Below are 25,520 nucleotides of genomic sequence, written 5' to 3'. Positions count from 1 at the left end.
AATGATCATGGTGCATGCTATATGATATCCATGGTGATTTGGTCATTTGGATCAAGAATTAGTATGACTATGGAAGCCAGCATAGTGGTGGAAGGGTGGTATTCTGGCTGAAGATCTGTGACCAGTGGTGTTCTGCAGGATCAGTGCTGAAACCTGTTCATTACTTGAGAAAGGGATGGAGGAGAGGAATGAGTGGGAGGGCAGGAGAGGAGAAGACAAGGGGTGAGCGAGTAACTGCAATGGTGAATGGAAAAAGAGGAGGAAGGATGAGGGTTGGTGGAAGTTGGAGAAATTGATGTTCATGCTATCAGGTTAGAGGCCATCCAGGGGGGACTTGAAGTGTTGTTCCTCCAACACGAGTTTGGCTGTGTCAAAGACAAACATGTATCAATGGGAATGGGAAGTTGAATTGCAATGGGTAGTTCCCAGAGAGTCTGCCTTTCCCTCCCTTTGTTTCACCTCTTTCTCTTTCTTCCATGGTCTACTGTCCTGTTACACTAGAATCCTCCCCTTCACCCCTTCCACCCCTTTACCTCTTTCACCTATCCCCTCCTATCCTCTTGTATCATCTCCCACCCCCCCCAATCCCACACCCATACACCCTCCCTCTCACCTGGTTTTAGCGATCACCCACCACCAGCTTGTACTCCTCCCTCTCCACCACCACCTTATTCTGGCTTCTCCCCCCTTTGTTTCTAGTCCTTATGAAGGATCTCTGCCCCAAAAATTAACCATTTATTTCCTTCCTTAGATTCTGCCTGACCTCAGTTCTTCCAGCATGTTATATGTAGTTTAATTTAGCATCATGTTTGACACAGACATTGTAGTCTGAAAGGCCTTTCTCTTTGCTGTACTGTTCTATGTCAAGATGGGTCAAGATAAGGTTGGTCTTTTTATTTCCCCCTGGGTAGAAAAGTCTGGAACTAGAGGCAGCATCTCCAACACCATCACACTTAGCATGGGGGCCCCCTTGGGCTTTGTGCCCAGTCCACTGCTGTTCACTCTGCTGACTCACGACTGTGCTGCAACACACAGCTCGAAACACATCATCAAGTTCGCCGATGACACGACTGTGGTGGGTCTCAACAGCAAGAACGATGAGTCAGCTTACAGAGAGGAGGTGCAGCGGCTAATGGACTGGTGCAGAGCCAACAACCTGTCTCTGAATGTGAACAAGAGAGATGGTTGTTGACTTCAGGAGGGCACGGAGCGACCAATCCCTGCTGAACATCGGCTCCTTGGTAGAGATCGTTAAGGGCACCAAATTTCTTGGTGTTCACCTGGCAGAGAATCTTGCCTGGTCCCTCAACACCAGCTCCATAGCAAAGAAAGCCCAGCAGCTTCTCTACTTTTTGCGAAGGCTGAGGAAAGTCCATCTCCCACCAACCCCCCCATCCTCATCACATTCTACAGGGGTTGTATTGAGAGCATCCTGAGCAGCTGCATCACTGCCTGGTTCAGAAATTGTACCATCTCAGATGGCAAGACCCTGCAGTGGAGAGTGAAGTCAGCTGAGAAGATCATTGGGGTCTCTCTTCCTGCCATTACAGACATTTACACCACATGCTGCATCTGCAAAGCAAACAGCATTATGAAGGACCCCATGCACCCCTCATACAAACTCTTTGTCCTCCTGCCATCTGGGAAAAGGCACCAAAGCATTAAGGCTCCCATGACCAGACTATGTAACAGTTACAGATGTAACCGATCCCCCAAGCCATCAGACTCCTCAATACCCAGAGTCTGGACTGACACCAACTTACTGCCCTCTACTGTGCCTATTGTCTTGTTTATTATTTATTGTAATGCCTGCACTGTTTTGTGCATTTTATGAAGTCCGGGATAGGTCTGTAGTCCAGTGTAGTTTTTTTTCTGTGTTGTTTTTACGTAGTTCAGTGTTTGTTTCATGAAGCACCATGGTCCTGAAAAATGTCTCATTTTTACTGTGTACTGTACCAGCAGTTATAGTCAAAATGACAATAAGAAGTGACTTGATGAGTTTAAGGTAAGAGGGGAAGGGTTTATAGGGTTTATAAAAAGCAAATTTTTATATTTAGAAGAGAGGGAAGCAATTCTTTTCATTTAGAAGGGATGTGGATATATGGAACAAACAGCCAGAAGTAGAGGTAGAGAAAGGTATAATTACAGAGTTTAAAAGGGAATTGGACAGATTCATGGACAGGAAAGGTTTCGGGTTCAATGACCAAATGGTGCCAAATGGGACTAGCTCAAGAAGGTATCTGGGTTTGCATGGATGAGTTGGGCTGTGAAGCCTGTATAACCCTGAGTTTATAAAAATTAGTCTTCTAGAGTCAAAGTATTTGTTCATTAATAATTTTTAAAAACATAATCTGCAATTTCACTCAATCTTGATATAGTAAAGATTTGCGGAATAAATGGGGAATAGTTTTAAGTTGTTTTCAATGTAAGTGAGCTGCTTTAACATTGAAGGCTGCAAAAAGTGCCACTTGTAATGGAGAGTTAAATCACTGGCAGAAGTTTGGGATTTCCTTGATAAACTAATCGTGTGCAAATCTGGAGATTCATATCAAGTTTTACAGTGTGATAATGGCCAACACTAACAGCACCTCGTGTCATTACTACTGCAAAACATGGTTTACCTTATTAACTGACTCAAGAGGACACTGAGGTTTCAAAAAGAGTAAAATGTCTTTTTGGTGTCTGTGCCAACATTTGGTCTTCGTTAGTATCATTAAAAATAAACGAATTAACGATTCACCTCTTTATTGCCTATGACTACCTAATACTTAGAAGACACTGGGAAGGTAAAGGACCAGATGTTTGTTTTAGTTTAAGTACTAATCCTGTTTATTAACAATGCCAAGAGAGTGATTATAGAGCATAGGGAAAATGCTCATTTTTATTCTGAATCAATGGTAGCCTTTCATTTGACTTGCAGAAGGGAACTTTGACAAAACTATTCTGAAATCCATTTTATTTTTACCGTTGAGTCCTCTCCCACTCAACTCCCAAATCAGAGACCTTGATTGCAGCATCTGTCATATGAAGTGAAAAGAAGAGCACCTGGCAAAAACTCCTACAAGTGTTTTAAGATGATAAAAGGCTTGGATGAGGAGAATGAAAATATATTTACTGTCCAGGATCAAGTTCTTGGATGGAATGGAAAGCATTGAAATTGTTCTTTCATTTTTAGTAACAGTGAAGTATGTAATGAACTAATGAAAAGGTAACTATTATGATTAAGTAAAGGTAAGCTGCAAATATATGTTTGGAAAGGTGAAAATTGAGGGTTTTAGAATAACACAGCTTGATACTTTATAGTCTATCTTCTCTGAAGGTAAGGTGTAGCGTGATGTGGGTGGAATACTTCCATAGGTTAACTAAATACAGGCCCTGAAGTAGGGTTTGTGGAATAAATTGCACTTTATTGTTGTGAACCTCCTTGTTTTGTGAAAATAGTTTTGAAAATGTATACCTTGTTGAGGAGATTCTTTCTACTACATCTGCCGTTGAGAATACTGCTGATTTCTTTTATTCCCCCCACCACCGAAAACCTACTTGTATTAAACCAATGTTAACATATTGACACAGTTCATCGCTGGCGATACCGCGAAGCTGACATTTCCATTGCAAAGCCAATGAGGCCAATATGGGACCTGTAGATTCTGCTATAGGAGCAGTGTTCTCTCCGAGGTGTGCGTGCTCACACATCTTTTGCTACTAGCACACATAATCTACACACAAAATGTTGTCACCGTCTACCTTGCTGGCATGTGAAAAGATTGATATTATTACATTTTGATGTTTAGTACATGAGAAGTGAGGTTTATTGATGAATATATTATTTTTTAAAACAATGAACAACAAACTGGACTTGGTAACTTATTATCCATTGAATAGCTTCAGTTTTACTTCCTCTTAAAAATTTCTGTGTCACTGGACAAAAAATTGCACAAGATTACTTGTGTCCATCTGGACACAAGGTGGGGTCTGATCAGCCCCGGCTGGGTCACCTGGAGGAGGGTGTATGATGTTGAAAGACCCGAAACACCCGATGATTCCAGGAACATCACTGATGGTGTGTCCAGGAGCATCAGTAGACGTATGCACACAGTAGTGTGCTGGTCATTACAAAATAGAGGAATATTGCATAGGAGATGCTTGGAGGAGGTGGAGTGACAGCTTGATAATGGTGTGTTCCTTCCACCATTTGTCCCAGGCTTCCTGTTAAGGGATTCCATTTTAAGTGTTCTTTCTCCAAATTGAGCGTTCTTGGGTCAGGGATTTTGAGGAGGCAGTTGGATCATAGCAATTTTTCAAGGAGACTTTGAAGGCATCCATGAACCTTTTCCCTCTGTCCACTCGGTGTTGAAATGGTTGAGAGTGTGCTGATGGGAGGGAATGTGGGATTGTTCCAAGTAGAAGGACATTGATATATTTATTGTCAGTTTTTGAGTGGTTTAAATTTAGACATTCTTTTCTTTTGTAAAGCTACACGTTTAGACTTGGGATAATACAGGTTACTGGAGAAAATTTCTGCCAAGCACTTTGTGCGCAGAAGTCAAGCACTTTATGATGTTGTTTTGTTACATCTCGAGCAAGATGGGGAAAGAAATCTCCAAATTTCCATGGAGGTAGGGAAAAATGTGGAGAGGTACAATATGTATGACTTGCATACCAACAAGAGGATAAAAAGTATGTAGGTGGAACACCTCTCTACCCTTTTGGCTGGGTAAGTGGGGCTAATGAATGGCTTGTAGATGCCTAGCTTGTAGATTAACAGATGGAAAAGATAAAAAGATTTGAAGAGTACTTAAATTTTATAGCTCGATTGCAGTTCATCCTGCTCGTGCTTGCCTGGCTAAATGTAATTTGTGACTTGCAGCCAATAAACAAAGATTTTGCCAAAATCATCTCAATTTGCCTGTTCAGTGTCCTGGCTTGTTCTTTCTTTGCAAGGTTTGAAAGATTGATTGATTGGGTATAGCTATTGGGAGGTATTACCAGCATCCAAAATTATGGACTTTTAATCTAGAAATATGATTGAAACCTGGCTAGCAAATGGAGCATTTAATTTAAAAGAATTAAGTAAGTCTGTGATTTTTTTAAAAAACACAGCAAATCTCTCTTTCTCAGATAACTGAAGAAGGATTGTGTTCCTGTGTGAATGTGCAATTGAAGTGATTATTTGCATTGATGCAGCCTTTACAGTCCTATCATGGTGAGCTGTCCGTTAAGCTGTGCTACCTCCTGTTTATGGGGGTGAAATCCTTCATGTCTACCACAAGGGAATCCACATTTCTCTTGATTCATTGGTTTCGTCACCTTTAACAAGTACCTGCTAGCCGATTGCAGTCTAGTATTATGGTTTTATCTTCGCTTTCAGGCTGAAGACTGCGTCAGGAGAATGTTGCAGATTGCTGCTGAAACAAATTGTCCTTGGATCATAGACACACCGAATGGTGCTCCTTCCACGGAACTGAGTCCCTCTGGTGCTGGATAGATTGGTTTTAAATAGTATTCTGAATCTAGCTCTGTCCCTGTTTTTGGATAATGTAAGTCACTTACTCTATGGCTTGCAGTTCCTTCTAGTTTGTATACAGCTTGTCAGCATGATTTCCTTTCCAGTCTATTTTGCCTACTCATTTTCCCTGTAGCAGGGCAGGCATTTCTTCAAACAGGTGTGTCTCTGAGCACACCACTTCCAGTGGTAGCCATCCAACATTTATGATCTGGTCTTGCCAACTCTTAAAAGCTTTACATATCCATATGCATTATTCTGGAGTTAACTTGAAGTCATACAATATTTACAGAACTTCTAGGTTCAGTAAACAATCCAACCTCTGATGGATGAGTCATTCAAATAAGCTAACAGTCTTGGCTCCATTAAGAAAATGGCAAAGGGTGCTTCCTGCTGCTAGTTGTGAGTAAAAGTCTAGTAATGGTTTCATTTGTGTGTTTGCAATGAATCAAATCCATTCTCTGGAGCCAGTTTGAGGCTCTATAACATCATATAATTTTCTCCCCTTGCGGCCAATAAGGTGCTTAATTGTCCTTTGTTTTGGTTTATCTGCCATAGCCAAATCAATATGTAATGTGAAGCTTTCTCTCTGGTATCTTTAGATACATTATTTACCTGTAAATCATGCAATGTGTGCAAACTTGTTTACTCTATAATGTAGTATAATGCAGTTGATTTCTCAACATACTGAATTTCAATAGATTGTCTATTACCTTACCTAACTTTTTGTATCCCAATTGAGCTATTGGGTCTAAATCTAATCATTGAATCAACTAGTACTTGTGACTCTATCTCTCTCCGAGATGATTGCAAATCGTCTGACTCAAATTAACATAAATAAGGTACCTTATTTCATTTGAATGATCTCAAGAATGAAAGGGTTAACACAGAACAAACAGGAAAAAAAATCTCCTAAGCAGGAAGTCCAAGCAACATACACACAATGCTGGAGGAACTCAGCAGGCCAGGCAGCAGGACTGATGAAGGGTCTCTGCCTGAAATGCCAACTGAACTCTTTTCCATAGCTTCTGGCTGGTCTGCTGAGTTCCTCCAGCACTCTATGTGTGTTAACATATAAAGGACCATTTGATGGCTCTGGGCCTGTACTTGCTGGAGTTTAGAAAAATCAGATAGGAAATCTCATTGAAACACTATCCAATATAGAAAGGTTTAGATAGAATGGACATGGAGAGGATGTTTCCTACATATAGTGGGGGAGTCTAGGATGAGAGGGCTCAGTCTCAGGACACAAGGGTGTCCTTTAAGAACAGAGATGAGAAGGAATTTCTTTAGCCAGAAATGGTGAATATCTGGAATTCATTGCCACTGACCAAGTCACTTGGCATATTTAAAGCAGAGTTTACAAGGTTCTTGAACAGTAAGGGATTTGAAGGTTATGGGGAGAAAGCAGGACAATAGGATTGAGGGATAATAGATCAGCCATGCTGGAATGGCAGAGCAAGTTTGATGGGCCAAATGACCTAATTCTGCTCCAATGTCATGGTCTGTAGACAAAACTCGAATTTGGGGATTGTATCCATCCTGTGGCCTAGTTCCATTGTACCATAGAACATTACAGCACAGAAACAGGCCTTTTGGCCCTTCTTGGCTGTGCCAAACCATTTTTCTGCCTAGTCCCACTGAGCTGCACCCGGCCCATATCCCTCCTTACACCTCTCATCCTTGTACCTGTCCAAGCTTTTCTTAAATGTAAAAAGTGAGCCCAAACAGGAAAACTAGTTCTAACTGGCTTAACAGAAGACAGCCATTGGTTATGGGCTACAACTCTTAAAGGGAGCTTGCCCAATATTGCAGAACTAGACATTGCTGTATCAGTTGTATAGTCATGAATCTACCAGGTATCGTTAAAAACTCTGTCTGATGCCTGGTGTCCTTTTGTGAAGGACGGAAAACATCTGCATGCCTTTGGTTCTTCATTCACATGTCTGGCACCAGATTTCCAGAGCAGGTACCAGCTTCCATCGTCTGCTGAAATTCTAAGATGGGCATTCTGAGGTTCTGTCAAGGGTACCAAATGGACAGAATTCACACCAAGAAGTGGGAACCCCTGGCCCATGAGCACCCAGAGTAAGAAAGGAGCATTTAGGAAGTCGCTTTGCCATAGAGACAACAGGAAAAAGGCACATCACTTCCGAAGTTATCTTATTAAGCACTTCTCAAACCTACCAGTGGCAAAATGTGTGGGCCCCACATGAATTACCTTTGCAATCACAGAACTGGAGTTGGAGCAAGTCATCCCCAAGCCTAAAGGACTGCCTAAAAAGCAACTGCATAAAAGCACAATGTGGTAACCAGTCCATCATTTTAATACATTTCACAGATTTTTAAAAAATCCTATGTTGAGGACCTGATAGAAATGGCTTCATTAACAGGAATGCTTGAGTATTTGAGCATTGTATACTGAATAGTTACATTATTTTAGAAAAGTCTCATGAATGTTGTAGAAGGAAATTGCATCTAGTTGATGTCCTTTGAGTTACCTTCCATCTCACTAATACAACAATGGAGTTTTTGGTGGCCCCACGTACACTGGATTTATTAGAGAACACAAGAATTCCTGGCCAGCCACATTTTAAGAGGAAGGAAATTTCCTGTGTTTGTGACACATCTGTCAACCACAGACAGTGTATGCAAAATCCACCCTTTCGGGGGGGGGAGAAAGGAATCCCAGAATACATTGGCTGCCTCTATAATAATAGTAGTGTCATTTTGAGTGCCATTTCCTCTGGTAGCTGTCGAGCTGTTCTCCCATCCTGTTCTGTGTTTACATTGAAAGTTGTGGAATGAGTCCGGGATCTGGTTTGCTGGCAGTAATTTTATTTTGGTAAGATTGAATCAATAGAGTTGGTTCTACTTGCGTTGAACAAGGGTAGTAAATTGTCTTGTTAGGATGAACCACAGATATTTTGCATTTTAATCAATCCAGGATAAACGTTTTATGTACTAGTTGTTATTGCTGTGTTCGCCTCTTTGTGTTCCAAACAAATGCCAGTTTGTTTCAGTAAAGCCGTATTATTTGTAGCATAGCATTGTTCAGTTATCTTGTGTTAAGCTTGATTATTGGAGTGGAGAAAACAAATATTGCATAAATTGCTTGTATTTCCACTTGCTGAGTGCCTATCTAAACTCTAGATTTCCCTGCAACATCGTCTTACTGAATAAACTTGTATTTTAGATCGGTTTGTAACCAGTGTTTTTGAGAAAATGAAGTCTGGCGATTGAGCGAAGTATGGTATTTGAAAAATAGAATTTTCAGAATATAAAGTTACTCCTTTAACTGTTTTCCATCTTCTAACTCCTCTGACTTAACAACACTGATTTGCTGATTTAATAATGGAAGCCAGTGACACTGCTCACATATTGTAATGTGAGCAAAATTCATGTTCTGTCTATTAAGCAACAAATATAAAATCTTGGTTGAATTTATTTTTTATTTTTTATCTTTTATCTTTTCTCATCCATTTTCAGTAACATTTTTAAAGTATGTTTAATTTTCACTGAGTAGTAATATTTTGAAATTTTATTTTACTTGAGTTGTTTTCAAATTGTCTATTTAACAGGATTTTATTGCTGTACAAGGGCAAAAGAATTGAGAATATTGGCTGTAAATCAAAGCATTGAGTACAGAAGTTGGGATGTAATGCTAAAGTTGTACAAGGCATTGGTAAGGCCAAATTTGGAATATTGTGTGCAGTTCTGGTCACCGAATTATAGGAAAGATATCAATAAATTAGAGAGAGTGCAGAGACGATTTACTAGGATGTTACCTGGTTTTCAGCAATTAAGTTACAGAGAAAGGTTGAACAAGTTAGGTCTCTATTCATTGGAGCATAGAAGGTTGAGGGGGGATTTGATCGAGGTATTTAAAATTTTGAGAGGGATAGATAGAGTTGACGTGAACAGGCTGTTTCCATTGAGAGTAGGGGAGATTCAAACTAGAGGACATGATTTGAGAGTTAGGGGGGAGAAGTTTAAGGGAAACACGAGGGGGTATTTCTTTACTCAAAGAGTGATAGCTGTGTGGAATGAGCTTCCTGTAGAAGTAGTAGAGGCCAGTTCAGTTGTGTCATTTAAGGTAAAATTGGATAGGTATATGGACAGGAAAGGAGTGGAGGGTTATGGGCTGAGTGCGGGTAGGTGGGACTAGGTGAGATTAAGGGTTTGGCACGGACTAGGAGGGCCAAGATGGCCTGTTTCTGTGCTGTGATTGTTATATGGTTATATGGTTATAAAATGTCCATTTTATCCATTGCAAGGTAACATTAATATCATAGCCAATATGACATTTTGCAACATGTGTGACATTCGATATTATAGGCCAGAGGTAGAAAAACCATTTTCCAGCCAACATGAGAGGCTTCCAGTTAATTGACGAAATGTCAACAAGGCCTGCAGGAATAGAGTTTGCCTTTAGTCTCTTCACTGATTAGCATGCCATGTTTGTTAGCTCTGAATGGGGGGGAAGTTGTTCTTGTTCCAGACAATTCCACTTTTATCAATTGTTACGAATGGGATTTGTAAAAAAAAAACTGCATTGAAATTTGCTGGAGAAATAGCTATTTGGACTATCTGGTGTAAGTCAGCAGTTATGTTTCCACAAGTATGACCAAGGAATTGCAAAGAAAGGGAAAATGAGATATGAGAGTAAACTAGTAAGAAACAGAAACAAACCAGCTGTACTATCTTCTATCAGTATGTTAAAAGGAGAAGGCTTGAGAGGTCCAATAGGCAGTACCTGGGATACCAGAGTCCCGATGAACGGTCTCGGTCCAAAACATCGACTGTTTACTCTTTTGCATAGATGCTGACTGACCTTCTGATTTTCTCCCCAACATTTTGTGTGTGTTACTGAGGGCAATAAAAGTCCCTTAACAAGTAGATATGGGAGAACCTATAATGGGTATTGAGAAAATAAACAAACACTTTTTTTCTGTTCTCACAGAAGAAAAGACAACATGATTAACCAGCCAGATGTGGTGAATTTGGATTTTTGGAAGCTCTGATATAATTCCACATGTGAAATTGGGAAGGTTAGGTGACGGGGAACTGGATTAATGCCCTGGTGTGGACAGAGAGTCGGGATAAGTGTATCCTCAGATGTGTTGAGTGGGTTAGTGCAGAAACTAGAGCTTGGGATTCTAGTCTTTGATATCTCCTTTGATAATTTGGCTGAAGGGACCAAAGTTACTTCCAAGTTTGCTGATGAGGTAAAACTAAATGAATGGAGTGGTGAAGAAAATTCAACACTATTTCAATCAGTAACTGAACAACAACATGACAAATGGACTATAGTGTGGAAAATTGTGAGGTAGTCCACTTCAATGTAACAAAAACAGAAGTGCTAAGTATTTTTAGAAATAGCGAGCGGTATGAAATGTCGATGTTTGAAGAGAACTTGGAGTCTTTGAAAGCCAGCATGCAAGTGCAGCTGGCGATTACAAATACAAATGATGTTTCAAACCATTTGAACATGGATAAGGCTGCATCTCGAGCATTATGTGCAGGTTTGATCTCCTCAGTTAAAGGATGTACTTGCTGTAGAGGGAGTGCAGTGAAGGTTTACCAGACTATTTCTTGGAGTGATGAGTTATCTATAGGACTAAGCACTGGTAAATTAGGCCTCCTTGAATCATACAACACAGAAGCAGGCAGCCTGAGATTCTGAAACTCACCAACACCTGAGAAGTAATGTATCGTAACCAAGACTTCCTAACTCCCATAACTTTGGGATGTGGGAGGAAAGTAGATCACTCAGAGAAACCTAGGCAGCCACAGAAACCTTACAAACTCCACACACAGCACCAGAGTCAGCACTGAACCAGGGTTGCTGGAGAAGTGAAGCAGTAGCTTTTCCATCTGTATCATGTTTAGCTGCATCATTGTGCTCCTCTGGGATTCAGAAGAATGAGCATTAATTCCATTGAGCATGGAATATAGATCGTAAGGTACAGGAGTGAAATTAGGCCATTTGCTCCATTGAGTCTGCTCCACCATCCCATGACAGCTGATTTATTATCCTTCTGAACTCCATTCTTCCCATAACGTTAGACATTGACTAATCAGGAGCTTATCAATGTCTGCTTTAGATATACCTAAAGATTTGGCCTCCGCAGCCATCTGTGGCAATGAATTGCCCAGATTCACCACCCTTTGGCTAAAGAAATTCCTCCTCATCTCTGTTCTAAATGAGCGTACTGTGGCGACCCACTTCCCAGCGCACTCGAACCAGCTCACAAAGCGGCGCGCGCCGGCATTGAGGCCGGTCCCAAAAAGGGCGCCAAGCCTGCTTCACCAGCAAGGTGAAAAGCCCACGCGCGGGACGGGACTGTGAATACGCGCCCCCTACAGCATTCCCGCCCAGGGAGGGCAGGATCAGGGAGGCCGCGAAGTTTGAATAAATCTCTTTTGCAACTGCAGCTCACCGACTCCGTGTCGTTATTTCAGTGCTGTGTGTAGCACACCGCTACAGTACCTCTATTCCAGAGGTTCTTAACCTGGGATCCATGGCATTAAATAAGATGTTGGGAACCTCTGCTCTATTCTGAGGCTGTGCCCTCTGGTCCTAGACTCTACCACCAAAGGAAACATCCTCTCCACATCCACTCTGTCTAGGCATTTCAATCAACACACACAAAATGCTGGTGGAACAAAGCAGGCCAGGCAGCATCTATAGGAAGAAGTGCTGTCGACAGATTTCCTCATGTAGGCTTTTCAATATTTGATAGATTTCAATGTTACCCACCTATTCTAAACTCCGATGTGTACAGGCCCAGAGCCATCAAATGCTCCTGATATGTTATCCCTTTCATTCCCTGAATCATTCTTGTAAACCTCCTTTGCACATTGTTCAAAGCCAGCACATATTAGAGAAAGAGCCCAAAGCTGCTCACAAAACTCCGTGGGCTCTGACCAATGCCTAATAAAGCCTCAGCAATGCATTCTTGCTGTCAAGTTCTAGTCCTCTTGAAATGGTTAACATTGCATTTGCCTTTCTTACCACCGACTCAACTTGCAAGTTAACCCTTAGAGATTCCTACACAAGAACTCAGCAAGTCCCTTTGCACCTCAGTTTTTTTTTGCATTTTCTCCCAGTTTAGTAAATGGTCTGTGCCATTATTCCTTCTACTAAATCATTTGACCTTACGCTTTCTTACACTATATTCCATCGGGCACTTCTTTGCCCATTCTCCTAATCTGATTAAGGCCTTCTCCAGACTCCCTGCTTCCTCAACACTACCTACCCCTCAACCTTGCTTCTTATCATCTGCAAAATGGCTACAAAGCCATCAATTCCATCATCCAAATTAGCATTTAATGTGAAAAAAAAGTGGCCCCAACACCGAACCCTGTGGAACGCCACTTGTCATAGGAAGCCAATCAGAAAAGGCCCTTTCCATTTCCACTCTTGGCCTCCTGCTAATCAGCCAACATTCTTTCTATGCATTTCCCCCTCCCCCCACTACTTTCAAATCTCTTAGTATCTCTCCTTTCAGTTAGTCCTGACGAAGGGTCTCGGCCCGAAACGTCGACAGCGCTTCTCCTTGTAGATGCTGCCTGGCCTGCTGTGTTCCACCAGCATTTTGTGTGTGTTGTTTGAATTTCCAGCATCTGCAGATTTCCTCGTGTTTGTTCTTTCTATGCTAGTATCTTTCCTAGAATTCCCTGGGTTCTTATCCTGTTAAGCAGCCTAATGTGTGGCACCTTGTCAAACACCTTCTGAGAAAAGGAACAAACAACATCCGCTGATTCTTTGTCCTGCTTTTTATTTCCTGTAAGAATTCCAACAGATTTGGCAGGCAGGATTTTCCCTTAACGAAACCAAGTTGACTTCGGCCTATTTTATCAAGAGCCTCCAAGTACCCCAGAGATTCATCCTTAATAATGGATTCCAACATCTTCACTATAGTCAGGCTGACAGGCCTAAAATTTCCTTTATCTCTGCCTCCCTCCCAGTTGCTTAGATGAGTGCATGAATGCTGGATGGAATTAATCAGGCCAAGTATGAACTGTTGCACATTGGGAGATCAAATAGAAAGGGACAGTGTACAGTTAATAATAGGATGTACAGAAGGATCTTGAGGCCCAAGTGTATTGTTCTCTGAAAGTGGCTGCTCAAATTAGTAGGTTGGTAAAATGGGTATACGTGATGCTGTGAGGTGATGTTGTAGCTTTATAAAAGTTTGGTTAGGCCACATCTAGATAATTTTCCAATGGTCAACCTACCCTCATTCCCGTTTTGACATTTTGTTCCATGGCCACCTCTTCTGCCATGACAAGGCCAGTTTTGGTGGAGGAGCAACACCTCATGTTCTATCTTGGTAGCTTTCAACCGAATGGCAAGAACATCAATTTCTCCTTCTGGTAATTTTTTCCTTGCCCTTTTCTTTTCCTCATCTCCCACCTCCCCCTCCCCCCCCCCACTCCTCTTACTACTTCTCACTTGCCATGCCACTCCTGCCTCATAGTCCACTTTCATCTCCTATCTGGCTCTTTCTTCTCCAGCTCTTTATCTACCCACCTGGCTTTATCTATTCCTGGCTTGCTTGTCCTTCTTCCCTTCCCCACATTTTTGTTCAGGTGTCTTTCCCCATTCCTTTCCATGCTGGTGAAGGTTCTCGGCCAGAAACAATGACCGTCTTTTCATTTTCATAGATACTACCTGACCTGCTGAATTCCTCCAGCATCTTGTGTGTGTGTGTGTGTGTGTGTGTGTTGCTCTAGATTTACAGCATCTGAAGAATCCTGTTTCTGAGAATTCAGCATTTTATTTACCTTTTCAAAAAGGAACTTGTTTGCCATTGTCAGTTAATTAATTTTCTTTAAGAGTGATTGTATACTTTTTGAGAATTCAGACAACTGCTCATGCAGGCTCAAGCTTACCGGGATTTCAAACTCGATGATGTTTTCAGAGTGATCGTATTATTTTAGCAACACACACAAAATGCTGGAGGAACTCAGCAGGTCAGGCAACATCCATGGAAAAAAAAGCAGTCAACGTTTCAGGCCAAAATGTCAACTGCTCCTTTTTCCATCAATGCTGCCTGACCTGCTGAGTTCCTCGAGCATTTCTGCCGAAGGGTTTGGGCTGAAACTCCAACTGTACTTTTTTCCGTAGTTGCTGTCTGGCCTACTGAGTTCCTGCAGTACTTTGTGTGTATGGCTCGGATTTCCAGTATCTGCAGATTTTCTCTTGATTGTGTTATTTTGTCTGTTTTAATTCTGTGTATGCATTTATTATGTGACTTTCCTACCTTATTGTGTATAAAACCACGTTCATAAGGAAGCAGTATGAAACGCTAGAAATCAGCATCAGTATGTATTGCAGAGGCTAGATCAGATGCACAACTTCAACGCTGGTGAATATTTTGGTAATGAGGGGTGGGGGATAAAAAAAAGATTCCAATGCCTCTGCTTCCAGTGCAACAGCATAAATTTATTTGACAATGTCCAAAGAGCAACATAGATCTGTAAAGCTCAAATGGGGATTTTTTTCCCATGAATACGCTGATTTTCTTTACCCGTGTCAGAAGTCATAGTAGTAGCAATCTCAAGCGTTGTCAAAAGTTATTCCTCATTACATTTTACTTGACATAGTTGGTGGGACTGAACACCAATGACATGTATCGTTGTATTTATTGGGATTGACAATGTGTTTCTGACTGGTTACTGGCTTTAGCTGAGTAGATGTTCATATACAGTTTAAGTATTGTAATACAAAATTGACCACTTTTAATGAGATGGGGAAGGTGCTGGTAATTGCTGCATACTGACCTTATACATCACAATTTAATTTTCACCTCAGCAAATACATGCCTTCCTGTTCTGTCAGGAAAGCTTGTTCCATCTTCTATTACTCTATGAATGTGTCGCATTCACTGATCAGTTTAGAAGTCTGATATAATGTTGATTTATTTTCCCCTTTTGAAGACTCACTAGCATTTATTCGAATGCCTTAGATTACATTAAAGGAATGTACCTACTTATGCAGAAGAATCTCCTCTGTAAGTAGAGAACCTGCTGACAAGATGCACAAAATGACTGCAGTGGTGTTACATGCAGTCAGATCATTGAAATACTATTACTGAAAGGAATCTGAAGGAGGTAGGTGATGTAACTCTCGCTTATGTTTTGTTTCTTTCTGAATTGCTAATACCGATAGCCTGCGTCTGCTGTGGGACCCAAGTTATCAACCTCTCACTCAAATGAAGAATGAATTTGTTACAGATTTTGATACATATTTTGGTCAACCTCTAGCCACATAGTTGAAATTTACAATATTGCTACTGTTTGTTTCTAATCATATTAGCGTTGGAAGCCTCAAGTCCATTCTGCTGTAAGAAATTGTGCTGTGAGGTTTCAAATTAAACTCTGCTGTTGCATCAGTTACATGTTGCAATTTGTAATCTATGAATGGCAATTTCCAATGGCTTGATGGCTATATACAGTCGGCCCTCCTTATCCGCAGATTCCGCACGCGCAAATTCAACCAACCACGGATCAGGAAAACCCGAAAGTTCTCTCTCCAGCACTCGTTGTTTGAGCATGTACAGACTATTTTTTCTTGTTATTATTCCCTAAACAATGCAGTATAACAACTAATTACATAGCACTTACATTGTATTAGGTATTATAAGTAATCTAGAAATGACTTAAAAGTTCAGGCAGTCCCTGGGTTATGAATGAGTTCCATTCCTGAGTCTGTCTTTAAGTCGGATTTGAAGTCAGAACAGGTACATCTGGTATTATTTAGCGTCAGTTAGTCAAACGTTTTTCTCAGTATATAGTACATATTTTACCTTTCTATGCATATAAAGCACTTAAGAAACATGCGTATTTCAATAATTAAGCCACTGCCTTGCTTAGTAATAATTGTAGCTTTCATCGGGGAAGGGCCTTTTAGATGCTCCATTAAAATAGTTCTGATCGTTGACCGACTGTAACGTAGCCCTTTTCCAATGACCGATAACATTTCACCTCTTTCCGATTGCTTTATTACTTCCACCTTATCTTCAATCGTGATCGTGATTATTTTCGTGAACAGAAACTGATGATTCAGAGCTGCGCCAGGTCCTAAAGTCCACCGCACCGAGCATGTTAAATTAAGTCTGGGGTTCCGCTGGGTCCTAAAGACCACCGTGGAGAGACAGGTTAAATAAGGGACTTGAACATCTGCGATTTTTGATATCGGTGGGGGGTCTTGGAACCAATCCCCCATGGATAAGGAGGGCCAACTGTACTTAAAAGTAGGTTTAGTTGTTGTATTTTGCAAGGAACTCTGCTTTTTGATTCTTTTGAAATAACTGTTATGCATGTTTTTAAAGAACAGAATTTCCTCAGGATTTTGTTTTACCATTATACTTGATGCATAAAATTGTATTTGTTAAGATTAGTCTTCTGTAAATCCACTAACAAGCAGTGTCTTCCAGATGGTTAGGACATGGTAGAAGGGATTTGTAAGGTTTGACAGCTGATAGTTTGTTCCAGTGATTCCTTGCATGGTTGTCTTGCTTGATTAAATTTATACAGATTCTTAACTTTCTCCAGCCAATTATTTCCACATGAAGCAATGATTTTGCTGAACATGATGCAAAAAAACCCCCTAAATATTTCTGTGTTATGTACCACAGAGTCCTTGACATGATAATTGCAGTTGATAGCAATCAGTTATTGTGGTAATTAATGGAGAATCAGTGAAAGCTGCATTTTATTCTGGATTTAGGGTAAATATATGCTACTTATCACTCTTGGCACTTTTTGCTTAATTAATGTGGATATTTTTTTCAAATTTGTGCTTGGATAACATTGAAGATTTCTAAGTGGAATTCAAAAAGAACCCATAATTTTTTTAAAGACAGGATTAAAACCAGGAATCGTGCGGACAATAGGGAACTAGCCAGCAGCCAATCTCTAGACTCTATGGAGTGACGTGGGTGAGCTATCACAACTGTTACCCACGTGGCCTTTTGACAAATCAATAACATATTGTGATCACTTCAGAAGAAGAAAGGGGTTAGGAGGTTTTGTGTGTGAAATGCTAAGGGATATTTCAAATAGCACTTTTGCAAGCAAGTTGAATGGGAGAAGAAATCCATTCCCAGGAGGGCAGTTAGTCACTTTAATCTTCTGTACCATATTGGACTGTTAGCTAGGGAGTGAATCGAAGGTCATACAGCTGAATTTGTTTGCAGCCATTAATTCAAGAGGCAAGTGCATAGTCTAGTAGGGCTTATTGCTAGCAGTGAAAAAAGATAACATTAGTAAGTCAAAGGTCTTTTTCAGAAGAATGTGTCCAAACATTTGCACACTAAAGGAATCTGGACTCAGTATATTCTCAGTCTGGCTGAGTGTGCCTTCAAGCTCTCCACTTCTTCCCTGACAAAAGACCTAACCGGTTCTCTGCCACCACCACTCTGCTCCAGCTGGCAGAATGGCCCTCGTACTTAACAATTTCTCTTTTGGCTTCTCTGACTTTCTCCGACCTTTTATCTTTTTCAGCCAGCACCTCCAAGCTTCTCGCTTCATCCTCCCACCCCGCCCACCTGCATTCCCCCTCCGCTGGCTTCACCCATAACTTCCAGTTTGTACTCCTTCTGATTCTGGCTCCAGTGCTGATGAAGGCTCCCTGCCTGCAAGCTTGACAGATTATTCCTCTCCATAGATGCTGCTTGACTTTCCTCCAGCATTTTTGCATGTGGAGAACTACAGTATCTCTTGTGTTTGAGTTCATTATGCTGCATGTTGTTCAAACTGTTAGCAACTAAGATAAAATTTAGAAATTACTGCTTGGTTTAGAAACTAAACATGTTGAAATTTTTCTTAAGTAATGGGCGGAATGGTTATTCGTGTCAGTTTTATGTCCAGGCCAGAATTTATTGTCCATCCTCAATTGCCTTTGTGAAGGTGGTGCAGAGTTGCTGCAGTAGTTCTGGTGGAGTTACTTCCTTGTTACTGTTGGCAGGGAGTCGGGGGTGGGGTGGGAGAACTGAAGTTATTGGCCCTGTGTGGCTGAATGAGCAGCAATCTATTTCCGAATGAGGACGGCGAGCAGCTTGGATGGGAAGCGGGTCAGAGGTGCTATTCCAGTGCATCTGCTGCCTTTGCTCAGCCTGTCCCAACAGCACCTCCCGAACCCCACTCTGCATTTTGCAGATGGTATCATTGAGGGGAATGAATGTGGTGCCAGTCAAGCAAACTTTTGTCTACAGTTCTGTCGAGTTTCATGAGTGTTTCTGGAGCTGAATTCATCTCGCTATATGGGCTTCCATCATACTTCTGACTTGAGCCTGATCAGTGTGCTGGAAAGGCTTTAGAATATCAGTCACTCATGATAGAATTTCCATTCTTTTACTCAGCTACGTTGCCTTGCTTTCCTTCTGGTCCATCCAGGTTTTCTCAAACACCCTCTTCTTTTCAAAGCAACTCCTGCACCCCACCCTGTTACTCAATTTATCTCTCATCCCCCACCTTGTTGCATCAGTCCAATACCTATACACTCAACCCACTCGGTCCCCTATTCCCTCCTCTCCCCCACTGTTCCAATCTGCTCAGCAGCCGTCCTTAATCATCTGCATCAGACTGCATTATCTGTAGCCCATCCTTGTCACTGTGAGTCACGTCATAGCCTCTGTCGCTGTCTCCACCCCTCCTTCTCGCCCCAGCTGACTTCACATGTCTCATCGATCCCACCTCCCTTGCCCACCTATAGCTTGCCAGCTCCTGCCTCCTCTTACTTCTCGCACTTTTACACCAGCTATCTCTCCTCTACACTCAGTCCAGATGCATGGTCTCCACCTAAGACATTGACTACCTCTTAGCATAAGCTGAGCTATCTGCATAAGATAGCATAAGCTATCTGACATGATTTTCTCCAGCATTTTTATTTTGCTTCAGACTCTTCAGATTCTTGTCTCAGCTGTATTTATAAGGCTGGTTTAGTTGCGTTTCTGATAAATGGTCATTCACTGGTGGGATTTCTGTCATGATAATGTCCTGAATGTGAACCAAGGGTAATGGATCTGCCTTTACTGGTAGCCTAATCACTGTTCTCAAAAGATGAAATAGTGAAGTGTACTCAATACGCCCCTTGCCAGAGATAGTGATACTGAAGCATCAATTTAAAAAATGTTTGATGGCTCCACATAGTGTGTCTTGGAAGTGTGCAAGCAAAGCTCAATTAACTTCACACTGTGCTATCTCCAGTTCAGTTAAGAAAAAAATACTATATAAAATCAGGAACTCTTAGATTTTAACATTTCATAGATGATGTCTAGTGGTTTCAGAAAAGCTCAAGCTGGAATTGGGAGTTGTTTCTCAGGAGATGTTGTCTCGATTTGCTTTTCCAGTGTAGGCTAAGCATTGCCATTCTTTTGTTCTTGTTCTACTTGGTTAACTCCACAGCTGATATTGCATCAGTTTTTACTCCGTGCTGGATATAAAGCCTGTACTATAATGATATATTTGGGAGAAGAATTATATGGAAAAATATACATTTCGTAAAACCCTACCAAAATATTTTTATGCAATACCTTAAGCAGCTCTATGTTAATATATTAAGGTATTCCATCTTTAAAAAAAAATTAAGAAACCTAGCATTGCTGCAAAAGTTGATTGTGTGCTGTAATTGTCCAATTTGGCATTGATGTCCAAAAAGTCATTTTAAAAAATGCATTGGGTTCAAGGATATCCTACTTTCTGTTTACATGATACTTCACCCAGCTGGATGCAGCTTGTTACCAGGAAGTGAATTGTTCATTTGTACAATCTGACTAATTTCCGTTTCAAATGTACAGGCCAATTTTCTGTGCTGTTCACCCATAATTTCTCAAACATATTTTTCATATTGGTAGTTACTGGAAGCAAATACTGTAAAGGTAGGACACATATAGGTTTGTCAGGTGAACTAAAGCTACAGTATTTCTCTGTTGTATTCAAATCTCTGTGCTGCATACTTCTGTTCCCAAATAATCACGCAATGTGCATTTGACACCTCTGCTCAGTAATAGTTTCATTTCTATAAAATTAACACAAAGCTGCCCACAGATTGGAAATGAAATCTAAGTATGAGGAACAAGACTTGCCCTTACACTATTTTTGCACATCAGTTAATATACTTTCAACAGTACAGGGCAGGAATGGGCCCCTTGGCACCCAATGTCTGCTCCAGCTATGATACCCAATCAAACTAATCCTCTCTGTATGGTCCATATCTTTCCATTCCCTTCATGTGTATATGCCTGTCTAAATGCTTCTGTCATGTCTGTATTCACCACTTCCCCTATATTGTTGAATGTGTTTGAAAGTAAATCTTTTGACTTGGATGTTGGATGAAACTGGAAAAACAACATCCTACACAAAATGCTGGTGGAACACAGCAGGCCAGGCAGCATCTGTAGGAAGAAGCACTGTTGACGTTTCGGGCCGAGACCCTTCGTCAGGTATCTACAGATTTCCTCATGTTTGCTTTTGAAACATCCTAGTGTGTTTAATGTTGATATGGAAGTCTTGCTCCCTTGGTGATATTGAATTGTCAGCATTATCAAATCATGCTGTTATGTTTGCATTGTCAAACACTGCTTTATGTGCTGAGTTACTTGAAGAAACAGCCCCACAGTTCCAACACGGACTCACTGGCTGCAACTGAAATGGATGAGGGGCATGGGTTCAGCTCTTGAAGAGACTGCTGCATCATTAACAAATAAATTGCTGCAATGATATGAAACTTGGAAGCCGGAGACATTGTGCAATGTGCAGCAAGGGTTTCTGGAAGATGTGTGGCTGTCTTGATTGATATAATTAATGCAAAGAAGGGAAAGGAAGCTTGTAGGAAGCCAAGAATCCTCCCAGTGAGTGGTTGTCCCCTCCCTTTGGTCCTTTGCTTCCAAGAATCAATGAAGAATGCTGTGTGCTGCATAGACTCTCTGGGGTACCCTCTTCTTCATCCCCTTGTGCTTCCTCTGGCAACACCAACAACTGCGGAAAGGCAGAAGACCAAATTGAGCAAGTATATACAATCACAACACCTGATTTGCAGAAACAGCAGAATCTCACCTATTCCCGAGAGATTACCATGCCCGGCCATCAGACGGCATAGAGTTAATAGTATCTTTGTTCTTCCATCGACTTCTGGGACTTCTGTCTGCACCTAACGTGTGGACCTGAGATTCCCAATACTAGTTCAAATGCTTTTGGTCTACGTTTAATTTTATTTAAATACACAACGGGTAACAGGCCCTTCTGACCCAATGAACACACATCACCCAAGTACACCAATGTCACCACTTAGCCTAATTACAGATACATCTTTGGAATGTGGGAGGAAACCAGAATACCTGGAGGAAACCCATGAGGTCACGGGGGAAATGTATAGTCTCCTTATTGACAGTGACAGAATTGAACCTGGGTCAATGGTGCAGTAATAGCAGTAGGTTACCATGCTTCAAAAGTACATTGAGTGGTCCTGGGCCAGGGATTCCAAAGAGTTTGCGGAACATTCCCTTGTTACCCCAATCAGCGTATACCTTTTACATTGTCTGCCTTGTGAGGCTGAGCTTGTGCCTTTTGAGTGAGACCTAGGGTGAACATACTTAAAAACTCCTCTTGGAATTAGAACAGATCTTGATACATTGTAATGCATTCAGGGAAAGAGATTTGAACTGCTCCACTAAAATCTTCTCAGTGAAATGCTGGAGGTACTCAGCAGGCCAGGCAACCGAATCTGCCCCCTTCCTTTTGGTCATCATGAAGGGTGTCTGCCTGTATATTTCCCTTCTTTGAATACTTTCTAAATCCAACCTAATGTGCCCATAACTCATCAATCCTAACTGTATGTCTTTGGAACATAGGAATAAACCAGAGCACCCAGAGGAAACCGAGAGGTTCTGTGGAGAGCGTATAAACTCCTTACAGGCAGTGGCAGGAATTAAAACCTGATCTGTGATCAGGGTAAAGCAATACATTAACATTTATACTAATTATACTACCATACCACCCATGCTGGCAGGCCACCTACAAGGGGAAGGGTGATTGGCAACCTGTCCTTGAAAACTCAAAGACATCCTGAGAACGTACAAAAAGACAAATTTTAGCCTCTGAGTATAAAATCGTAAATGTGAGTGTTTGTGGTGCATGCATGCAATGAAATGCCCTTACATTGGCATCAGAATTTGGTCAAGTTCTTGCATTATTCTTTAATATTTTGCTTAAGTCTCACTATGGAAGTCCTTGGAAGTGACAAATTGAGCTTTGCAGGAAAGGACTGTGGCTTCACCTGGAAGGGATGAGTAAAGGACACAGTTGTTTCTGGCAGGTGACGGTAAGGTTAGCTCGTGCCAGGCAGCAGTTCACCATCTGTAGCTGCAGACTGAGGAAAGGAAAGCAAACGGGTAATACACTCATTTGTTGTGCTTTTTTTTTGTTCTTGGTTATCAAGCATTCTAGGACGTGTTGCAAGAGCTAAACAATATAAAATTAGAATTAAAACAAAATAAATTGAGAAACCTTAGCAGGGCAGTCTGCATCAGTGGAGAGAAAATGCACACAAGGGCTTGTGCAGATGATGGAAGTGGAGCATCTATAGGAGGGAAGGTTAGATGTGGAGTAGGTTTAGAGTGATTGTTACAACATGGTACTGTTCTATGTACTGTACAGTTCTATATTCAGGCATTGGTAGTGATACTTCATGTGTTGGGTTTGATATTGGTCTCTTAGGCCTGGAATGCCAAGGATCAGGTCAGTCAAGTTAATCCCTGTAGTGATGCTAAGGGGTAGTTTAAGGTATGTGAGTTAATTCGGTTGGAAAAGGGCAAACTAGAAGAGCGTGTGATGGAACTGCTAAAAATTAAGGAATTAAATATAGTCTCAGTCGCTGACTAAACATGTAAAGGGTGGTTGGACTAGGATATAAGGTCCTTTGGCAAATATTTGGGTTAATTTTCAGTGTAGATTATTGAAGCATGTAATGAGTCTGTTTAATGCACTCCTTCATAAGAGAACTGGATGACCTGTGGGAAGAGGAAATTTTGATCTCTACTGTGAATGTTATGGGTCAGTTGATTGGTACAGAGGAATTTTGTGAGGATCTCAGTTTTTTTTCTCTCCTTTCTCTTGGGTTTTGCAGTACTTGACAGCTGGTTATGTGGTATATTCCATCTGTGTTTAAGGGTGTGTGTGTTTGATGGATGGCCTACTAAAAACAGTAATTTCCTCCAGAGGAAGTTTAAAGTGAGGTTCAAATGTAAGGTGAGAATGGAAAAATTATTTTGTTTGAGACATTACAGATCAGCTACATATTCCTATCAGTGATATATTTAAAAAATATAGGTTAGGTTGTCTAAAAACAGCTCTCTCTGATTGATTTGATGTGCCTGCCTTGCCTCAAAAAGGGATTGTAAAACAAATTAAATATCTTGTAGAACAGACTGATTGAAATTGTCATTACCCAACATTCCTTGAATACCTCAGTACTTCCTCCCACTGGCATTCGAAATAAACCAGAAACTTGTGAGGCAATGCTGCCTTTGTTTATATGTGTAGGTATTTTTGTGACCTGGATGTCCCGACAAGGGTTGCTTTATTTTCTGTCCATCTTTGCATTGCATTGAGTGTGTTTGCTCTGCCATTTCAGAGGGCAGTTAAAAGTCAGTGATTTTCATGTGTCTGGTGATGCACATGGGCAAGTTTGATTAACATAGAGCACAGAGCAATTCAGGCTCTTCAGCCCACAATGTTGTGCTGACCGTTTAACCAACTAAAATATCAATCTCACCCTTCTCTCCTACATAGCCCTCCATTTTTCTTTCATCCATTATGATTATTTAAAATATCACTAACTTATTTGCCTCTACATTACCCCTGGCAGTGTGTCCCTGACAACCCCCGCCCTGTACTTCCCTCCAATCACCTTAAAATTATGCCTTCTTGTATTAACCATTTCCACCCTGAGAAAATGTCTCTATTCACTTGATCTTTGCCTCTTATCACTGTACACCTCCATGAAGTCGCTCATCCTCCTTCACTCCAGAGAGAAAAGTCCTTGCTTGCTCAACCTATTCTCATAAGGCATACTCTACAATCCAGGCAGCATCTGGGTAAATCTCCTCTTTACCTTCTCTGAAGCTTTCTCATCCTTTCTATAATGAGACAACCAGAACTGAACACAATATTCCAAGTGTGGTCTGACCAAAGTTTTATAGAGCTGCAACATGACCTTGCGGCTCTTGGATCTCCCCCAACTAACGAAGGTCAACATAGCATATGCCTTCTTAACCACCATATCAACTCGCATGGCAAACTTTGAGGGATCTGTGGAAGTAGACTCCAAGATTCCTCTGTTCCTCCTCACTGCACCTCCACAAATCTACTCTGCACCTTCTGAAGCTTCCACATTCTCCTTGTAATGTGATGACCAGGACCGAGCACAATAGTCCAAGTGTGACCTCTGAGTTGCTGTCTAGTGTGAACACTATTGTGTTGCCACTCTCTGTTTGTGATGTGATTCCTGCACCAATGGGAATAAGAGCATTTGATCAATGTCCAGTTTGATGCTAACTTGTCAAGCCAACTAGAGTTAGCAATGAGATTTATCTTGGAATATGTTAGCAGTGTAACACTGAGCTCAGCTATCTTTCTTTTTAAAGGCATTTTAAACCTACTATTTGAAATTGCTTTTTGCCGTGGAATAATTTCTTTAACATTTTATGATGCTTGGCAATGTGCTAACAGAAGCCTTAGATGATTGTAATTAGTGTTTTCATTTCTGCTAATTTGCCAGACAACATAACAAGCTGTGTTTTGGCCCTGAATGCACCAAGATTTTGATTGACATTTCAACCAATTTATTCAAAGTAGACTGGCTTGGCAAATTCTTGGTTGCCATTTCTCTTGTGTTTTTTTTTTCTTTTTACACAACCTAGTTCTTCTGTTCATCTTATAAATTTACAAACCCTGAGAGTTGAGTTTCTGGTGTAACTTGCCCTTTCTCTAATGAGATCTGACTTTT

At 41.1% G+C, this 25,520-nt stretch overlaps 1 protein-coding gene across 3 annotated transcripts in view; it reads left to right on the top strand.

The window, feature by feature from the left end:
* Window positions 1-25,520, top strand: part of LOC132395448 (sickle tail protein homolog) — a 640,240-nt gene that overhangs the window by 206,811 nt on the left and 407,909 nt on the right. The window contains exon 1 of one of the 3 annotated variants that reach the window (XM_059972078.1): window positions 8,262-8,348. The exons of the other annotated variants lie outside the window; for them this stretch is intronic. The gene's annotated coding sequence lies outside the window, so the exon portion shown is untranslated. Of the gene's footprint in view, window positions 1-8,261; window positions 8,349-25,520 lie in introns of those variants that run through there. 3 annotated transcript variants of the gene reach the window in all.

The sequence above is a fragment of the Hypanus sabinus genome, chromosome 6 (genome assembly GCF_030144855.1).
Source record: "Hypanus sabinus isolate sHypSab1 chromosome 6, sHypSab1.hap1, whole genome shotgun sequence".
Classification (NCBI taxonomy): domain Eukaryota; kingdom Metazoa; phylum Chordata; class Chondrichthyes; order Myliobatiformes; family Dasyatidae; genus Hypanus; species Hypanus sabinus.
This window is presented reverse-complemented; position numbering and strand designations above follow the sequence as displayed.